Source organism: Ictidomys tridecemlineatus, chromosome 14, assembly GCF_052094955.1.
Source record: "Ictidomys tridecemlineatus isolate mIctTri1 chromosome 14, mIctTri1.hap1, whole genome shotgun sequence".
In the NCBI taxonomy this organism is placed as follows: Eukaryota; Metazoa; Chordata; class Mammalia; order Rodentia; family Sciuridae; genus Ictidomys; species Ictidomys tridecemlineatus.
The window spans coordinates 31444930-31461091 of NC_135490.1; the positions used below are offsets into that span (position 1 = coordinate 31444930).

The following is a 16162-nucleotide window of genomic DNA, read 5'->3' on the forward strand; positions in this document are numbered from 1 at the left end:
AAGGCTTCTACACCAAAAAAAAATCTTTTGCTTTTCTTTGGTATTTGGATGTTACAAAATGACATCTCTTCTTATTCCTTTTGATACCAATGACTTCTGTACAATTCTTTGTATTTTACAGTCTACTACTTGCATGAATTCTCAAAATATTTTAATGAATAGCCACTGCTATTCAATTTTGTTTATATAGAAATTAAGCCCCAAAGAGTTCAGGTTTCTTGTCCAGCATTACATCCTGCAAGTGACAAAACAAGACTTGAACCCAGGATTTCTAATTTTAAATTTCATAATATATCCTATGATAGCATCCCTCTCAAGGGGCCACCATGTGGTGACACAGCCTGCTTTCTGTGCATGAATCAAGGTGCCAACTCTTTCCTCAGACAAGGTGATTAAGACCCATGTCACCTTTCTCGGTCACTCATAGAGGTTAGATAAAATAACAGCTTAAATCACACACACAGACACACATACACACACACACACACACACATACACATGTCTTAAGTAGGGTCTATGAATCCACATGATGTATTTGTGTGTAAGTTGTTTGATAAAATTAGATCATTAAGGACTGAATTGTTTCTATGTTTATATCTGGAGGTGTCAATGTCACATTCAGTCACACTGGTTCCTTATCAGCTACTTGCAGAGCTTCTAAAATGGTACTGTTTTCTAGATTTTACACTAAGGAGATGTAGCAGCTATACCAATGGTGTTGTTCAAATCTTGTATTTCATAGAAACTGATACATGGGTAGAAATAAAGATGTACCAATGGGACTAAATATGTGTTAAGGAGAATGATTAAACTGTTGGTTTCAGAATATTTATTACTAAAATTACAATTATTTAGGGTTTGATCCTAAACTTCAAAGGTCTGGAAACTCAATTTTGTCATTTGGGTTAAAGTTGATCAAGTTTAGGAAGATTAAATCTAGCCAGATGCACAGGGTACGCACTGATAAATTAGAAAGGCAGTCTCACTCAACAAATGTTTATTATATACCTACTCTGCATTAGGCTCCAGGCTAGGCATGAGAAATTCTGTAGCAGATGCTATTGGGCCCATCCCATATCTTTACCCTTGCCACTTCAGTGCACTCTGATCTTCCAGTGTTTCTACTTCCAGATGCCAACAAGGAATGCTACCTGCATTCCTTCACATAGGAGTAAGCTTCAAACAATGCCTGATGGGAAGGGGCCAAAAGTGACTTTGTACATAAGGGACTTCTGCACTAGTTACCAGAGTTTCCCCAGAGTGAGTAAACTCCAGCCATCCACAGAGGTAACTGGATCCATAATGCACCTGCTACTGGTTATGGTCTCATTCTCCTCTTTATTTCATATCCCCACTTACATACAAATGGTTCCTTTACCTCCTATATAAAATAGATGCTTCTGCGTCATTGTCGTAAGGTAAGTACCTCTGAGGCCCTGAGAACCAAAAAGTGCTTTCCTTCAACAACCAATCAGAAGAGGCAACAATTCAGACACCGGGTGATAACTTCTCTAACATGGATATGCAGAGGGTCTCTCTGGAAGATTTCAGCACTTCAACACAATCTTCCTGTGACCACACCAAAAGAGGTCTACTTGCCTGGCATGGTATCTCTTGCTAGATGTTTTCTACAAGAACTGTCACAGCCACCTTTGTTCTTGTGTTTTTACTCTCTAACCTGAGTTTTCTCACCTGTAAATGAGAAAAAAAGTAGCATCCCTTTAAAGGGATCAAGTCATATCATGTAACATAAATTGCCTAGTGTACTGACACAGGGTATGTGCTTAATATTTATTAAGTTTGCACTTTCACAAATGGACCAAAATCCCTAAATACTCAATAGTTCTCAAAGACTCTTGTGCATTTTGGTTCTGTTACCCAGGATTCTCTAGGACAGGTCAGCTCTGCAGTGTTGAGCTCATCCACACTGATTAGACTTTACTATTTTCAGTGTTGGAATGATACTTCTCTAACTTTGTTCCTAAATCCTAGGAGTTTTTTTTCTATGTAATTTCTTGTAGACATAACATTTCCGTGAGATACTAGCCTACTTGAAGTGAAAAGTACCTTATTTTTTAAAAAATATGTTTTAATTGTCAATGGACCTTTATTTTATTTATTTCTATGCAGTGCTGAGAATTGAACCCAGTGCCTCGCTCATACTAGGGAAGCATTCTACCACTGAGCCACAACCCCAGGTCAAAAGTACGTTATTAATTTAAAAAATCTTCCACTAGCTTTCTGTCCATACCCCCAAAATCTGATTTTTTAATAATCAGTGAAAATAGACTAAATATCAATAAAACAAATATAAACTAGAAAAAAATCAAGTTCTACATTTTACATATTAAAAATAAGAAATAATTCTTTTATTCTTATCTCCTGCTCTCAACAAATAATTTTAAAATCAAATCCTTTACTTTTAGCCAACTTAAATTTAAGGATTATTTTATATTTAACGTATCTCCTACAAGTTGGTATTGTCATCTGCAGGTGTCGTTCTAAGACAAGTTCATCTTTAAGAGACAAAAGAGGTTTTATTTCTTCAGTTTTACTTTGTCCTGCAGAAGTTAAAAAAAAAAAAGCCAAATGGTTTATTATTTAATATTGTTTTCATCAGTTCTTTGGCCCCTAAAGCATTAACCTATCATTTTAATTAACATGTGCCTAATGTGCCAGCAAAATTGATTTTTGAGAGTTATAAAAGACTGCACATAAAGGAATATTGTCTGCACTGTAAAATATAAAATAATATAGCCCTGTCTTTTTCAAAGATCACTGATCTTAATTTCCATATTGTGAAAAATACTGGGAAATGTCATAAAAATCTTCGTTCAAACACATCAATCAGAGGACACTGGGTAGCAAAGAACAAAGCTTTGTAGAGACAGATTCTGCAAGGCTGGTTGAACCTATCAAGTAGGATTGCTTGTCCTGAAACCAGCTAATATTTAATCAGTTAAACAAAGAATAAAATAGGAACCATGAGGAAGATACGGCAGTGGGCAAAAGTTACTCACTGGGAGCAAGACACTAAGAGTCCAAAGCACCCCAGGGTTAATTTAGCACACTTGGCCTCAGCCCTGTAGGAAGCTTCAGGACATACATAACCACCTATACCTACGGTCCAGCTGCTGCCTGCAGGTCATTCACAGTATGGAGGAATTGTGGAGAAACAAATGGCAGTTATGTGAAAGAAAGACTCTGTACCTGTGTATATGCTGTGAAGACAAGATGTCTAAACTCTCTGTGTGGCTTTCAGGATCCTCAACCTTATATCTGTTGACCCCCACATGATAGCTGCTGCTCCAGACAAGTTATCTTCTAACTATTTCAAAAATTTAATGTACCTTTGTTCCTATTTCTCTGTTCACAGGAAATGTTTTCCAAACCTATATTAATTCTCCCTAGCATTCCAGGACCAGCCCGCCCCCCCTGCTTCTTTTCCTTTTCTGAATGGCCACTGTTAGAGTTTAGATATGAGGTTTCCCTCAAGAGCTCATGGGTGAGACAATGTAAAGGGTTTAGAGGTAAAATTATTGGGTTAATTCTTAACTTAATCAGTGTGTTCATCCACTAATAGAGATTAACTGGATGGTAATTGTGGGCAGGTAGGTTGTGGGCTGGAGGAGGAGGTCATTAGGGGTATGTATGTCTTTGAAGTTTATATTTTGTTTCTGTTGAGCAGAGTTTGCTTTCTCTCTCCACTTCATGGTGTGATGCTTTCCTTCACCACACCTTTCCACCATGATGTTCTGCCTCACCTTGAGCCCTTAGAAATGGAGCCTTCCTTCTATGGACTGAGACCTCGGAAATCATGAGCCCCAAAACAAACTTTTCCTCATCCGATTGATCTTTTTAGGTCTTTTGGTCACAGCAGTAAAAAAAGCTGACTAAAACAGAAATTGGTATCAAGGAGAGGAGTCATTGCTGTGACTAACCTGACCTTGTGGTTCAGAAGCTTTGGGAGTTTTTTAGAATTTGTGGGATGAATTTTGGAAGGTTTAGCAATGCAGGCTGGAAAAGCTATAAAATGTTGTAAGTGGACCTTCGTGGGTGATTCTGGTGGGAGCTCAGAAGACCAGAATGCTAATCGGACTGTGCACAGTAAAGACTGGGTTCAAGAGGTTTCAGAGATGGACTGTATTGGAAATTGAACCAAAGCCATTCATGTTATATTCTGTAAGAAGTTGTCTACATTTTCCCAAGACCTGAGACATTCTTTGAGGTTGAATTTAAAGATGATGGACTTCTTAATTTGGGAGAAGAAATTTCTAGGCAGCATAGCATTCAGACAGTAAAATGGATATTGCTAGTGGCTTTTAGCCAAGTTTATTATAATAACTGGGAGCAGAAAGCAAAGCAGAGAAGAAAGATTTGAAAAACTTGCAGTTTGTCCAGGAAAACCGTGAGTAAAATTAGGGCTAAATAAGGTATGGTTGTTAAAAATATTAGAGTCACTAAAGAAACACAAGACTTTGGACAGAGACAATTAGAAATACAACTTGAGGGCATCTCAAGAGTTGGCAAGACCACACCCATCTCAGGCTCATAGATATAAAGATAAAAATTCCCTCAAGCAGAGACCAGTGGGCACCCCGCTTCACAGGTGGCCTAGGAAGTTGTTTCACCATGTTGAGCTGCCTAGGCACTTAGAGGCTGCTGCAGCTGTGCTCCCTGGAGTCTTGTTTACTGCTTAATATGGTGGCAGACCTTGACAACAACCACAGGTGCTGGTTCTGCAGGAATGCAGGATGCTGGAGTTAGAGGGTCATGGAGGCTTCCACTGACCAGGCAAAGTACAACAGGTTCAGAGTCCCTGTGGGCTGCACCTGAGAAGGTGATGGATGGAGATGTGAGAAGGAAGGCAAAGTGGCACTGAAGACCCCCAAGATTAAAAAATGCTGAGGAAAGCTGCAGGAATTGAGCCGACACATCAAGAGACACATCAAGAGAGAGGCCATGTGGGCTACAATAAGCCAAGTCATGGGGTAGAATGACATAAGCCCTTTGGAGAGAACATCAGGATGCCATGTGCTCCAGATGCTGGACGTGGAGCTATTGTGCTTGTTTGTCTAGTGGATTTTGGTCTTACTTTGGTCCCATCCTTTCTTTCTATGCCCCTATTTCTCCCTTGTGGAATGAAAATATTTACTCTAGACCTTTACATATTGGATACATGTAATTTGCTTTTGATTTTTACAGGAACACATGCTGAGAATTTGCCTTGAGTCTCAGAGGAGACTTTAGACTTGGACTTTTGGGCAAAGCTAAACTGTATAGACTCTGGGGACTCTTGAAAATGGACTATAAGTATTTTGCATTGTGAGATAGGCCTGAGCTTTGGGGGACCAAAAGCAGAATGCTATATGGTTTAGTTAACAGGAGTCCCCGCAAAGCTCTTAAGTGACATAATGCAAGAAATGTTAGAGGTGAAATAATTGGGTTATGAAGGACTTAACCTAGTCAGTGCATTAATCCCCTGATAGGGATTACCAGGATGGTGACTGTAGTAGGTAAAGTATGGTTGTAGGAGGTGAGTCAATGGGGTGTGCTCTTAGGGTTTATATTTTGTCTGTGGTGAAGGGAGGTCTCTCTTTCTCTTTGCTTCCTGTGATATATTGAGCCACTTTACTCCACCACACTCTCCCACCATGATGTTCTGCCTCACTTGAGCCCTGAAGAATGGGGTTGATCATCTGTGGACTAAGACCTCTGAAACCATGAGCTCCAAAGTAAACTTTTCTTCCTCTGGTTGTTCTTGTCAACTCTTTTGGTCACAGCAGGAAAAAAAAAAAACCTAATTAAAACAGCCACCTACCCTCCTACACTGCTTGTGAAGTGTGTAAGATGTATGTGTTTTCCTTCCACACCTCATCATAAGCTGAGAGTAAAACATGGTTTTCTATTTCATTTATGTTTTCCATGGTGGGTGTCAGAGCTCTAAGTACATAGCAGATTAAAATATATCTGAAAAAGGCCTTAGGCCCTGAAATAGGAGACTCGTGTTATGGTCTCTGTTAAAAAATAAAAAATTTAAAAAAAAAAAAGAAAGAAAAAGCAACTCTGATAGTGGCAAGTGTTAATGAGATTACAGAATGCAAGAGTTTCATTGCTTTTATCTCCTGCTAGAGAACCTAGTTCTAAGTAGCTTAGAACCTCATTCTAACTAGCTTGAAGCATAAGAAATTTGACTGGCTCACCAAAATGGCAACGCAGAAGTCAGGATCAGTTTCAGTGATCTATCAGCCTAGAATCGCTGGGTCCATTTTTCTGCAATCCTCTTACTTCTTGTTGCATCTCTAAACCAACCTCTTTCTCAGGCCAGGAGTTAGCCAGCTATTTCCAGGCTTCATATCTATGACATATTCTATGACTGTGAAGTTTTATCCATTGGAAACCAAGAAATTGCTTTAACTATTTCTTTCAGAGGAACATGGAAGAACTTTCCATGATCCCCCTAGAAGCTTCATCTCCCAACAACTGGCCATTGGGTTGGGATTACTTTTAGATCAATGGTATAAGCCCTGGGGTAGGCTAAGGGATACAGGGAACAGAGTGGAATTTCCTGAGACACATGGACACTGTGGGGGTGAGCCAGTGCCTGAACCCAGTGGGCGATCAACGATGGTCACTCAAACATCAAATCTATACAATGATCGGTGCTGCAGAAAATAAAGAATATTTTCCAGACTTTGCCAGACTGGTCCCCAAGTTTCACCCAGATATTTGGAAAAAAAAAAAAACAGACATGAATAAGTGAAAAAAAATCAGAGACAATAAAACTCAGTAGTCCAGATATGAAAAAAAAAAATTGAGATTGTGTAAACTGGAAAAGGGAAAGTTAAAAACAGAGACAATAAATAAATGTCTTCAATTATTCAACAAGTTATGATGTGAATGCTGAGTCATCACTTCCAATTCTCCAGAGAACTCAAAAAAGAATTAAGATCCAAAGAGCATGGGGTTTGGTATGAAGAATAAACTTCCTGATAGTAGAGGTTATAAATCTAGGAAAGGCTGTCAGAGATCATTAGAACTGGAGTCTTCCTCCCTCCCCTGCCCCTCAGCCTCAAGCCCACTGACCAATAGGCCTTCACTTCCCTACATCCCTACAGCCACCCCTTTAACTCAGTCTACCACTTCTGATTGTTCAACTGGCTACTGCAGGAATGTCCTAGCTGGACCCACTGTCTCCATGTTATCCTAAAAATGCTGAGTTTTTGATGAAAAGTAGAAAAATAATCTGATCATGTGTCATCACCATGATTAAAACCTCTGCTTTAGTTTTAGTTGTGTTCACAATAAAACTTATATCCATGTCGAAATCTGACCAGCCCCTTTGAATATGGCCCAGACTTCCCAGCTCACTGGGCCATTTCTTTCACATTCAAGCATGACCGTCTCCACACCTCTGCTTTTATACTTCTATGAGTTTCATTTTTTTTCTCACTGCTGCTCTTCTGCCTATCTATTCCTTCTGGAAAGGTTTTCTTATTCCCCCTGGCATAATTAGTCACATTCGTAACCACTTGCACTGACCCGTGTATTAAATTAGATTGGAATTACTTGGTAATATGTGTCTTTCCTCTGTAACCTTTTGGCTTCTCAAGGGCAAGGTGTGTCTTGCTATCATCTTGATCCAGACAAAGAACCTGGTTCCTACCAAAGCACCTGGCACTTGGTTGAGAACTCATTAAGTCTTGGTTTCACGATTTAGCTAATTAATTCAGGCAACTTCAAACTTGGAAAACGTTAGAGAATTTTTTTTCAAGTCTATTTTGAATGTTTTAAGTAAAAGACAAATTGTATTACCCACTGATGTACATGTATGATTCATGCCTGCAGGAGAAGAAAATGGGACTTTATAAGAAAAAAATAAACTTGTGAAAGCCAATGAAGGAAGAATAAGAGGGGATTTTTATTACCAAGAGCATTTTGCCCCTTCTAACTCACTCATGGTGGTTGCTCAACAAATTCTTATTGAATCACACCTTTTATTCTTCAACTCAGACACGGCATTTTCAATAACATATTCCTGTGTCATGTATGTTTGTTTTAGACTAAAGAGAGATGCCCAACTTATTCAACTAAATCTGTAAGGAAGACTTGTACTGCTATTTCAAATGCATTGTTTTCCTGTGCTGTCAGTCACAGAACACTTTAAAATATGGGCCTAATCACCGGTATTCCAGGGGGCTTACCACATAAGGGAGTAGGGATGCATGAAGGCTCAGAATCACAGCAAGTGTGAATCTGGACTTGTAGGCACCAACTGGCGAACGTGCAGCCTCCAGCTGGTACGCACCTGTGCCTGGGATCCCACCTCACCAGGACAAACTCAAGTTCCTGCCCTTACCCTTGGCATGGGGCTGTTGGGTTGGGGGGGTTGGCCTCTTCACCAACCTGTAAGTGATCTTGTCACATGTTTATACGCCAGCCGCTCTTCATGAGACATACTACAGAAAGTCAGGCAGGTGGCTGTCCTTTTAAACAGAGAAAAGGGGCCACACAGCATCCTACAGTCAGCCTCTTGGGGACAGATTTTGAAGGCTGGTCTAGAAAATATACTTTTTTAAGAAATAGGAGCTGTTACTTTTACACGCATGCCATTTTTCAATTCTAGGAGGTTCAGGTAAACTAAAAATTGAACACTTAGACTCTCAGTCAATGTGGAAAGTTCTTTATTTTTGATAGAAAAAAAAAAAAGAGTGTCCTTTATGACCGAGCATTCTGCTTCAGGAAGGACAGACACAGAACTGTGGAGGAGAAAGGGACACCAGCAAGCCAGTAAGATCAGTTGAAAAAACACTGGTGATCAGTGGGTGGCTTGTCACAGCCAGGTCACCCTCAAATTCTAAAATGTGTCAAATATTAGGTCACCTTTATGAATTAATTTATTTTGGGCTCAAGAAACTGAACTAGATTTTAAAATTGTATCCATTATGTGCACTCTGAGTGTTCACTCCCATATGGATAAATTAAAACTAACTGTATCTAACCATGGTCACAAATCATGCCTCTGTCATTTGGTATTGCAATGGTAGTACTGATTTTTCATTTTTAACAGAACACCTAAGTTAAATTTTCATTTTGTATACTGGCCTTTCATGAATACATATTTACACTTGTTAGTGAATTAATTTCACACATTTAGACTTCAACAGTCATTAGTGTCATAATAATTACAGTAATTATATGAATAATGAGGCTCAAGTGATCAGAGAAAGACAACTTACTGTAAGTGATAGGTAAAGTCAACTGCTCTTGGTGACCAACATAATCAGTTCCATGTTGCTTAATATGAGTTTAAAGATTTGTTCCTATGATTCAAGAGAGTATATTATAAGTTCAGCTAAACTTTGACAGATCTAATGATCTAATACTGCAGTTATTTAATGAAGACTGTGATGAGGCTTGCATGTTTACTAAACCTTGTTGCTTTGTAGTTATCAGTAGTAAGACCATTAAGGCACATAATTAAAAGAATTAAGAGGATGTGCATGTAATTGATATAAATACTACATGTTATCTTATTCAGTAGCCAGTAATTACATTTAGTTAATTGTCTTATTAGGAATTCAACAATGGGTACATTTTTTTCTTCCAAAACGGGTTCTATGAGGTTACATGGAATCTATTCTAGGTGAATAGAATATGAGGTTTCAGGAATCTATTTGATTCTAAATCCATGGTCATTTTGACCTTGCAAATATGTCTGACTCTCTCCCTTTCTGTACAGCTTTGGGCAGTGAGGAGGACATGGGGGGGGGGGAGCAATGGTAGACAACCAATTAAGTCCCATGAGTATTATCTGATAAACTGAACTCCTAGAAAACAGAAGTGATTCTCATTCATCTTTCTCTCTCCCGAATCTTTTCCAATACCATTCCAGGCATGTTTGCAATACTGTGTTTTCATACATGAATGTTTGCACATACACACACATGCACCAACTCCCCCTTAAAAATTCTGCAATTAGTTCTAATTTTAGTCATAATACTCTTATTCCTATTGGATGGTTTGACATACTTGTTTCTTTTTTAAATGAAAAAAAATAGCAATTTTTCATTCTACACACACAACATTCCCCACTTCTACCCTTAGTTCAAGACTGAATATAATGCATCACAAGCATTTAAATTACTTAAGTAATATATGACATACATACACTTAGGTCTTTCATCAAGCTGGAATTGAATCTTGTGTATTGTCTATGAAGGATGGGGCTAATTTCTTTTTGTCGTATGAATGACTTATAGTATTATTTACTAAAACGTTCACCTTTTTCTCATTTATTTATAGTAACATTGACATTTATTAGATCTTCATTTATACATGGCTCTATTTTGGGATACTATTATGTTTAATTGGTCAACCTACGCCAATATTACAATGTCTTAATAGATCTAGCTTCATGGCATCTGATAAAGCCCGTGCCCCTCATTCTATTCTTTTCCAAAGTTTCTTAGATATTCCTATGATCTTGCACTTACATATACACTTTAGTATTGGTCTATCAAGAAATGCAGTAATATTTTTGTTTCAAAAAGGGAGAGTTAGACCAATCCTTATATTTTCAATTTGGAGAAAAATTTAGATCTTTACGATATTGAGTTCATTAATCCATGAACATGCAACATCTTTCCATTCACTAAGTACATTTTCAATATCTCTCAATAAAGTTTTATGATTTTTCCATAACAGTCTTGTACATATTTTGTTATTCTTAATAACTGTTACTATAAGCAGCATGGGGTGAGGGGGGGGAGTGCTGGTAATCAAACCCAGATCTTCGTGATGCTAGGCAAGAGCTCTCTCACGGAGCTGCTTTTCCTAGCCCCAAATGACATATTTTAAATTTATCTTCTGTTCATTGCTGTATAAAAATGCAAATTATTTTATATAATAAATTATTTTTCTTTCAACCTTATTAAAATATCTCTTTAATTCTAATGGTCCACATTTGAAGATGCATAGATTATTACACCATTTGATAATAGGAATGATTTTTTTCTTCCTTCCCAACTTAAGTACTTTTTGTTTCTCATATTACCAGACTGTTTACAGCCACGGATAGAATGTTGAATGGTATTGGCAGCCATCCATCCTTGAAAAGTGCTCTTAAAAGGAAAATTTCAATGTTGTACTCTTTTGTATGATATTGTCCTTTTTCAAATTTTTTGGGGGGAGAAGAGTACCAAGGATTAAACTCAGAGGCACTTAACCACTAAGCCACATCCCCAGCCCTATTTTATATTTTATTGAGAGACAGGGTTTCACTGAGTTGCTTAGCGCCTCGTCATTGCTGAAGCTGACTTTGAACTCACAATCTACCTGTCTAGCCTCCTGAGCCATTTCTATTCCTACTTTTTATGAGTTTTTATCATGAATGGATATTAAATTTATCAGGCTTTTAAAAGAAAAAAACATCTATTAAGTTTTCTATTTTTTTTCCTGAATCTGTAAATGTGGTTAATTATGTTAGATTTTCTAATTTTAAATCAGTTATGTTGTTTCTGTCATTATAGGAAAGGATGAGTCACATCACAAATCAACACCAAAATCCCAGTGAAAGCAATAATTGCTCCATGTCAAAAAGATTTCAGTAAGAGGCCTGTGCTCATTTCAGTAACTCAAGGACCAAAGCTGATGCTGATGGATGAATCACCTTGACATGCGTGTCCCTGAGAACCATAGTATAGGAGTATAGAAATTGATGCTCAAAAGAAAAATTTTCCTGGGCCAGTAAAATGCTCTCTCTCCCTTTTTCCTTTCCTCTCTTCTACTGCTCTCCCTTCATTTTGCATGAGATTCCCCACTGCCTTTCTTTTACTTTATCCTCTCTAGCTTCCACATATCAGATAAAACATATGACCCTTGACTTCTTGAATTTGGCTTATTTTATTTAACATAATGCTGTTAAATTGCATCCATTTCCCTGCAGGTGGACATTTTATTCTTTTTATAACTGCATAAAGCTTTTGTATATATCACAGTTTCCTTATCTATCCATTCTTTGACAAATACTAAAACTGGTTCCATAGTTTGGCTACTATGAATTGTGGTACTGTAAAAATGGGTATGCATGTATGGATAAATTCTGAGTAATGGTACAGTGTAGCTGGGTCATATGGTAGATCCATTCCTAGTCTTTTGAGGAATCTCCATATTTATCTCCATAATAGTTGTACTAATTTACAATCCTACTAACAATGTAAAATTGTGCTTCCCCCGCCCATTTCTTCAGCATTTATCATTGTTTGTATTCTAGAAGACTGTCATTCTACTAGAACAAGATGAAAGTTCTGTGTAGTTTTGATTTGCATTTCCATAATTGCTAAAGCTGTTGAACATTTTTGCACATATTTTCATTTCTTTTAAGAAGTATCCATTCAGTTAATTTGCCATTTAATAACTGGGATATTTGAGGTTTTGGTGGTTTTTTGAGTTCTTTATATATTCTGGATATTAATTGCCTGTCAAAAGAGTGGCTAAGATTTTCTCCCATTACAAGGTTATCTCTTCATCTTCTTAATTGTTTCCTTTGCTCTGCAAAAGCTTTTTAATTAGATACTATCCTATTTATTAATTCTTGGTATTATTTTCTAATCTTAAGGAGTCCTGTTGAGGAAGTTCTTGCCTGTATTGATCCTATATTTTAAGAGATACAAAGTTTCTTGTCCAATCCTAGGTCTTTGATCCATTTTGATTAGACATTTATGCAAAGTGAGAGATAGGTATCTATTCCAATTCTTCTTCATATGGATAACCAGTTGTCTCAGCAACTCTTGTTCAAAAGACTCCCTTTTCTTCAATGTGTTTTTGACACCTTTGTCAAGGATCAGATGACTTTATCTCTGTGGGTTTATCTCTATGTCTTCTACTCTTTATCACTGATCTATGTATCTGTTTTCATGCCAAGACTATGCAATTTTTGTTACTATAGCTTTGTATTATAATTTGAAGTTGGGTATTGTGATGCTTCCTGCAATACTTTTTTTGGCTTATATTTGCTTTGGCTATTCTGAGTTTTTTGTTATTCCAAATTAATTTGAAGACTTTTTATTTTTTTAATTTTGTAAAGAATAACATTGGTATTTTGGTGGGGATTGCATTGAAGTTGCATGTTGCTTTTGGTAATATGACCATTTTAACAAATTAATTCTGCCTGTTCATGAACATGGGAGGTCTTTCCATCTTCTTGTATCTTCTTGAATTTCTTTCTTCAGTTTCTATAGTTTTCATTGTAGAGAGCTTTCACCCTTTTAGTTAGATACATTCCTGTGTGGTTTTGTTTGGTTTTGTTTTTGAGGCTATTGTGAACACGTCTGTTTTCTTCTTTCTCAGAAGAATCATTATTGGTATATATGAAAGCTATTAAATTTTGTATGTACATATTATAAACTGTTGTTTCACTGGATTCTTAGATAGCTCTAACCATCTTCTGGTGGAGCTTTTGATCATCTAAGCACAGAATCCTACCAACTGCCAATAATGATAATTTGACTTCTTTCCTATTTTTACCTCTTTTATTTTCTTCTCTTACCTACATGCTGTGATTGGAATTTCCAACAGTATATTAAATAGTAGTGATAAAGGTAAACATTCTTCTCTTGTTCTGGATTTTAAAGAGAATACTTTAAATTTTCTCCCATTGACTATGATGTTGATTTGGGGTTTGTTATATATATCCTGAATGACATTGACAAATTTTCCTTCTATCCCTGTTTTGTTAGTGTCTTTTGTTATGATGGGTGCTGAATTTTGTTGAAGGTATTTTCCTGCATCTATTGAGCTGATTAAATAATTTTTAGTTCTAATTATATTTATGTGGCAAATTACATTTATTGACTTATATACATTAAATCATTCTTGCATCTCTGGAATGAAACCAACTTGATCATGATGTACTAAATTCTTAATATGTTGTTGAATAGAATTTGTTAAAATTTCACTAAACCTTTTTATCTGAGTTCACTGGGTATATTGGTCTATAGTTTTCTTTCCTTGATGTTTTCTTATCTGGTTTTGTGATATTGGCTTCATAGAATGAATTTGGCAGTGCTCCACCCCTTTCTATCTCATGGAATGATTTGAGGAACATTGGCATTAGTTCTTCTTTAAAGATCGTGTGTTATTCTGGTGGGAATCCATCTGACCCTGGGCTTTTGCTTCTATTTCATTTTTTGTCATTGGTCTATGTAAGTGTTTTGTATCTTCTTGATTCAATTTTAATAGGTTACATGTATCTAGAAATATATTCATTTCCTAACACATTTTCCCATTTAATAAAATAAAAAATCTCCACATAGTCACTATTGATCCTTTAGATTTCTGTGATGTCTATGATGATTTCTCCATTTTTCATCTCTAGTTATTTTTGGAAGGGTAGGGACCAGGGATTGAACTCAGAGGCACTCAACTACTGAGTTACATTCTCATCCACATTTTGTATTTTATTTAAGGACAGTGCCTCACTGTTGCTGAGGCTGGCTTTTGAACTCACAATCCTCCTGCTTCAGCCTCTTGAGCTATTGGGATTACAGGCATGTGTCACCATTCCTGGCTTCATCTCTAATTTTATTGAGTTTTCTCTCTTTTTATTTTTATTAGTTTGGCTAAAGGTCATCTATCTTGTTTATATTCTCAAAGAACCAACTCTCTTTTTTTTATAATCTTCAAGTTTATTTTGTGAAAACATTGTACCACATTAAAAGAATTTTATATCACATTTAATGTTTTGCATACAATGATTCAGACATTTATTAATATTTTTAAAACCCAAACACATAATAAATTTGGCTTCATTTCCCTCACCAAAATGGGAAATATATTTCACTAAAGGAAAATTTAAATTATTTTTACACACCAGTTGCTTTTTAGGGATTAGGGTTCTATAAAATGATACCTGAAAAAAAAAACATTAACTGATTAGTACATAAAAAAAAAATTACAATAATATTGTAATCAATAAACTAAAACTCATCAGAAACATCTGTTTTAATTTTCAAACAGACAAACTATTACAATATAGTTCATCCCTAACAATACTGAGATCATTAATAGATATAATGTACGTATAATGGTGTAACAAAGTGATACAGTATTTGCAGCAACAACAAATTAAAGGTTATCATAATGTATGTAACTTAAATACCTTTTCCCCCATTGATAGAGTGCCTTCTTATTCCTTAAACAGACTCTGCTCTTCACCATAGAAGGATTAAGTCTTATCAAAAGGCACATTCTTACTTTTTAGGATGATTGATATCAAACAATGTGTTATCATCATCCTTATCATCTTGTTTCAAAGGCGTTAATTTCGTGTTTTTCTATGTGAGTGTCCAAAACTCCTTGATCTCCTAATATTTCAGTGTCTTCTTCTCTTCCTGACTATACTAATCACGAAGTACACCAGCACCAACCTGCTCACCACCATTAACACAATCAGAGCCTACTGGGTCATGCATGGGCTTGTGGCCAGGGTTGGGGCTCATGGCAAGGCTGCCACCCACTGAGCCTTCCCTGACCTTTCCTCTAGCTTCCACTACTGCAAGCCCCACCTTAGGGCTGCTGACATTGCTGCCCTCTACGCCTGGAGGCCCTGAGGCTTCAGCCAGAGCATGGCCTGGTGGCTGGGCAGCAGTGAGGCCTGGGGACAATAACAGCAAGGTCTGCTGGCCCAGGTCTGGAGGCCCGGGGCACAATGTGACCTCAGCCACCTGCAACCACACCACCAGCTGCCCACTCAGCTCTGGCAGAAGCAGCAAGAGGAAGACCAAGGCCTGGAGGCAGCAGAGACAGCAGCAACAGTGCAGGTCCTTCATTGTCCCCAGACCTCACTCTCACCACACCAGAGCCACCAGGCCCACCAACCTGGGTCCAGAAGGGACCATGGGCTTCCTAGGTAATGAAGAAGAGGTAACTAAATAAAGAACCAACTCTTCATTTCATTTATCCTTTGTATTTTTCACTCTTTATTTCATTGATTTTAGCTCTGATTTTGATTATTTTCTTTCTTCTACTGGTTTTAGAATTGGTTTGTTTTTGTTTTTCTAGTGTCTTGAGAGGCATCAGAAGGCTGTTTATTTGGACTCATTATGATTTTCTTATGTAAGCACTTAAAGATATCCTACCAAACTTTCTTCTTAGAACCACC

General features: G+C 37.2%; 1 protein-coding gene and 1 pseudogene across 11 annotated transcripts in view; one reads left to right on the forward strand and one right to left on the reverse strand.

The window, feature by feature from the left end:
- Positions 1–16162, forward strand: part of Tenm3 (teneurin transmembrane protein 3) — a 2430710-nt gene that overhangs the window by 1549866 nt on the left and 864682 nt on the right. The window lies entirely within an intron of this gene.
- Positions 15252–15830, reverse strand: LOC101955099 (membrane protein FAM174A pseudogene; annotated as a pseudogene).